The 5,154-nt window shown below is 36.6% G+C and overlaps 1 long non-coding RNA gene across 1 annotated transcript; it reads left to right on the forward strand.

Moving 5' to 3' along the window:
• The first annotated feature begins 57 nt into the window (after positions 1–57).
• On the forward strand, positions 58–4,934 carry LOC109367725. Its single transcript, XR_002115100.1, has 3 exons — positions 58–390; positions 4,383–4,486; positions 4,730–4,934. It is a non-coding gene; the product is annotated as an uncharacterized LOC109367725 (long non-coding RNA).
• Positions 4,935–5,154: the final 220 nt, after the last annotated feature.

Below are 5,154 nucleotides of genomic sequence, written 5' to 3' on the forward strand. Positions count from 1 at the left end.
CCATTATAAAGAAAATTCAAATCTAAATGGATGATGATGGACGATGTTAAGAAAACATACGGTTGGTTTTTCTAGTGTGAAAGCAAAAGTAAAGAGAAACTGATGAGAACAAGCAAATGGCCTCCTGAGTTTTACTACTAAGGGATACGTGATGCGTATATATATACACACAGAGAGACATACATACACACACACATATATATGTATAGAAGGGCTGTTCTGAAAGTATGCCCCCTTTCTTATTATGTTGGGCTGTGACACCAGAGGAGGATGTTGGCAGTTTGACAGTAGAGGTAGAACCTTCCCACCAGTATTCCATTCCATTTTGATGGCAGCATAGAGACAGTCTGACAAAATGGTGTCTCAGGCAGAAGTGCATATGAAGTAAAGGTGTGGTATGGAATTCTTTCATGCAGGAAAAAATGGTACCCATTGATATTCATTGATGCTTGCTAAATGTATGGAGACCTAACAGTGGATGTGGGCACAGTGAGTGGTGGGTGGTGCAGTTCAGCAGTGGTTACAGTGACAGTGAATCATCCTGTCTTGTGCAGATTTTCATGGGTGCAATGTGGATACTTTCCTTCATCATTATTAAAATGCACAGGTAATGGAAGCAACTCTGAAAAAAAAAAAAAAAGAAAGAAAAAAACAGTACTTTGTAGCTGAGAATTTGCTCCATCAAATACTGTTATTGTGCCCTTTGCATCTGTGGCAGAATCCACAGAAATGAATAAGAGGCATTACTCTTGGAATAAATGCTGTAAATGTATATTTCCAGAAGCCAAGAACTTTAAGAATCAACTATTAGAAATAAATTTAAGTTCAACAGCATGCATAAATAGTTAAAAGTTAGGATAAACATTTTGTCAGTGGAGAAAAAAGTTTAAAAATGGCATGAGTTAACTTTCAGATTTTGGCACGTGGCTAATTTTCCCAAGTAGAGACAGCCTTATGATTCACGAGGTCAATAACTCTATGAATCAGGATCTATATCAGCACAGACTCTAAGAGTGGTATGACTAAGCAGTTGGGACAACCAGCTCTAGATGGGATTAAATCAAGGATTGGAGGAGACAAATTTTAGAGATATCCTGTTTGTCAAATGAATTGCTACAAAGCAACTCCAAGCAAAAAAGGTGTGGCACAATGCGTTACAATGACCGGGCTCCGCTGTTTACTACATGATGCCTGCAATTGTTCAGTAGGGAGCTTTAAATGTGGAGGACAATAAAGGAAATGAAGCTCAACATTCAGAGTCTTCTTTTTCAAAAGCAGGTGGGAAAATTGATATCTTAACATCCCAGGAAAAAAAAAAAATGGTAAAAGTATGTTTTATTTCTGTGCTCTACATATGGTAAATACAACTCAGAAAAGAAAAATTCATTAGGTTTTCCCCTTCAGCTTATGAGAGTTTAAGCATTAACTGGACAAAGGAAGAAATAGAACTAGAAATTTAGCAAAAATCCTTTGAAAAGATGTGCAATTTGCAGCTGAATAAAAGACTTCATAGGATGTTATGCAAAAGCCCTTTTGGCTTTATGGTCTATCAACATAAATCCCTTTCCAAGATAGGGTGCGAGAAGGCCAATCAAATATACAGCAGTAGGAGGAAAGGGAGAAAAGTAAATGAATAGCAGGATTGCAAGAGAACAGATATGAGAAATTGGAAGTTATACATCAACAAATCTTATCTGATATACATGTATATATTATATATATATTTATATTAAAGCTTTCATAGAAAGTGTCAGTACTCAAGTATAAATTCAGTGTATTTTTATCTGAGAAGCCACTATAAATTGCTTCAGATAACACAATGAACTAGGACAATAAAAATCTCGATATCCATATAAATTTCAGCCAAGATATACAGAAACATCTTTCTGACACATTTTCATGATATGCTCACTGTGCCAGTGAAGGCCACTTTGTCTTCACTGCATTTTCTGCCACTCAAAAAAAAAAAAAAGGGGGAAATATCTTCACTCAGATGATTACAATAACCCGGTTTTATAAAATGACTGATTGAAGAAATAGTTGCAGAAAAAAAGCCGGAGAAGATTTTTTGCACAACTTCATCACCAAAACTAACACACTGCTTCCAAAGTAGTTCAGACACAGAAGGCCACTAACATACTGTGGCATGAAAACAAGTTCTGACAAATTCATTCTAAATGCACATAGACTGGAATGCAAATACCACAACAGGAAAATATATGTGGGAATGAAGCTAGATCACATTTTATACAACAGAAATACAGCCCCAAACTAACAAAAAAATATATATATATTGAATTGAGTGAATAACTTTGGTCAAGAAGGTGAGACCATGAAAATCTCTTCTCACATAAGTGAGGATTGTTTTGTTTAAGTTTTATCATTTCAAAGTGAATTTTTCCATATTTTTTTTTTACTCAAGACATTCTTCAGAAACCAATTCTTACATGCCATGTAGCACTGTAATGGGATTCTTCAAATAAAAAATGAACAAAGCATTTTGGGAAAAGTCACTTTTCCAACCATCTCAACCACACAGAAAATAACTAGTTGATCTCCCCCATACTCATTCTCATCAAATAAGAAATTCAATCACTTTTACAAGAAATGGGGGAAAGATTAAAAAATGCATACCCACTTATTTACTCAATACAGCAGTGTCCTCTACGGTACTCTAGCAACATATCTTTGTAATTGCAAAGACCACTCTGTATTTATGCTGTGCATAATGCAATTGTCAATGGTTTATGGGCTGCTTTGGCCTGGTTCCGTGTCTTGCGGGGTCCAATTTCATGAGAGGATTTCACGAATCCATGCCTAGAGAAAAGGGAAACCGGGGACCCCAAACAATTCAAAAGGCCTTGTATCTGGTCCCCCTGAGCAGAAATGATAACAGCACAGCAAACAGTCTTCTGGGGAATGTAGTTCTTCTCTTCAGGGACAGGTAACCGGAACTGGAGCATTAACACTTTAACTCCCAGTGCACTACATGATGTTATGATGTGGAATATAAATAATCAAAAATCAGAAAACCATGACAGCAATAAAGTTCCTAAGCTGTCAGTATAGCACATTTAATAGCAATAGAAACATACTGGTTATTTTTCAGAGAAGAATCAGGGTAGACCTTCCCCCAAAGTCATGCCAGGTAGTGATCATACTTCGTACTGAGAATATCAGCTATGCCACTAGCGAAGTGCTGTTGCAGGATCACAGCCTACACTCACATTAGGGAAATCTTTGAAAATATAGTAGGCAGACAGGGAATGAATGACTCAACAGTTTCCCAGAATGACAAATGCAAAAATAGTTTGTTAACCTGAAAAAGACCTGAGATAAATGAGAACATTATGGCAACTTGTGCATGCATATACATACACATACATATATGTGCATGTGGTAGTATACCTACCTCTTATCCTTTATCTGAAAGTACGAGAAGTATTCAAATTCTTGTAGGCCCATCTCTCACCCAAACCCCAAACTGCAAACTCACTGAAACTATAGCTCCAGATAGTGTCACCCACTATATCCTGCTAAACCTCTGCCATGAGCAGAATGAAATGTATCAAAAAACTTATTCTGTAGATACTATTATAACAAAAATTCTATTAAAAAAGGAACACAGAAATTTTACTGTCATCTTAAAGGAAAAGAGCAAAGTTCTTAGGCCCAAGGTAGTTTTGTCATAACTCAATGCGTCACAGTTTAAATACATTTCTCTCTAGATTCTCAGCCTAAATTTGTTATAGTTGATTCTTCACAGTAAACATTTAACATTTGGGAGTTAAGGTTGGAATGCAGCGCAGAATTTCAGCTTTGCACTCCAAAACACAGATCATATGGCGGACATGTGGTCAGGCAAACAACACATTACTGTCCTCTTTTCTGGGCTAAAGAGTGTTATCATGAAACACTTCTGAACAGATGAAGAAAAGACAGCTACACCATTCAGAAAGGTAAGTGTCATCAAAAGAAAGAAAAGAAAAAAAAAATCAAAATATGTCTCAAAAAGGATCTGTGCTTTAGATAAAAGTACATCCTCCTACTGTATACATACAAAAGTACATACTCCTACTAAATACTAGTAGTACCCTACTATCAAGAAATATCCCGGAGATCCTGTAGATAGCTACAACTACATTTGAAATTTCAGCACAGTACTAGAAAGATTTCTTTCTCAGGTGTATCAGGAAATACACAGCAATGCAACAGCTTAGTTGTCAAACCCAGAAACAATCAGAATGCATCTCTAGGAAGTTATGGAGATTGTGCTCTTCTCTCCAAGCAGAAGACTATCATAAATAGCTGTTAAGTACTGCTGTTATTCACTATTGCATATGACAATTGAGCCCTATTGATTTACTATCCTTTATTTTCAGCTCAGCTGAGACACAGAAATTGCTGACAGATTGTGGATTTGCCAGTGTTTGTTGATGGCAGAGTTCCTTAATCCACTTTACCATGTGGTCTAAAACTGTATCAGGTAAATAAATTGACATTGACAAACAAGCTTGTAGCTTGCCATAAGTCTGAAATCTCCTCTTGAAACATGCTTCAGTTGGTTTCTGTTAATCATCTCTACTGCTGGCAATCAGGTTTTTGTTAATATGGAGGACACTATAATATGAATAAGGCAGATGAAGAAAGTCATTATTTTTGTAAGCATCACTTTTTTTCTCCATTTGTACCTTCCTTTTTCTGTATTTAGCTGAACTCTTTTCTACAGAATTGAAGCTGAGGGATGAAAGAACAGGCTGACTGGGAGGAAGAAGCCATGCTGCAGGAAGCTGGAAGTAGAAGAAAAGGAAAGAGCAGCAGAAGTTACTGCTGCTTAAGTACTAGCATAAGGAAAGCATTGCCACAAGATATAGCTCGTGCACCTGGTGGTAATCAGAAACCAAATGCAAAACATTAAAAGGTACCAAACTGGTGACAAGTAAATCAGAATTATCTGATAAAGTACATAACCATGATGACTGCAGTTATTCTCGTGTATAACTTGAACTTATCTTTTGTCTACACCCATTTTAGAGATACAATATCACATTTTGCTTTCACAAAGTAGTAAGGCAGGATTACTCTGCCATACTTCAGTATACAAAGTCATAATCCATGTTTTTGGGGTTGCCTGACCTCCCAAGGAAACCTTTA

Source organism: Meleagris gallopavo, chromosome 5 (genome assembly GCF_000146605.3).
Source record: "Meleagris gallopavo isolate NT-WF06-2002-E0010 breed Aviagen turkey brand Nicholas breeding stock chromosome 5, Turkey_5.1, whole genome shotgun sequence".
Taxonomy (NCBI): Eukaryota; Metazoa; Chordata; class Aves; order Galliformes; family Phasianidae; genus Meleagris; species Meleagris gallopavo.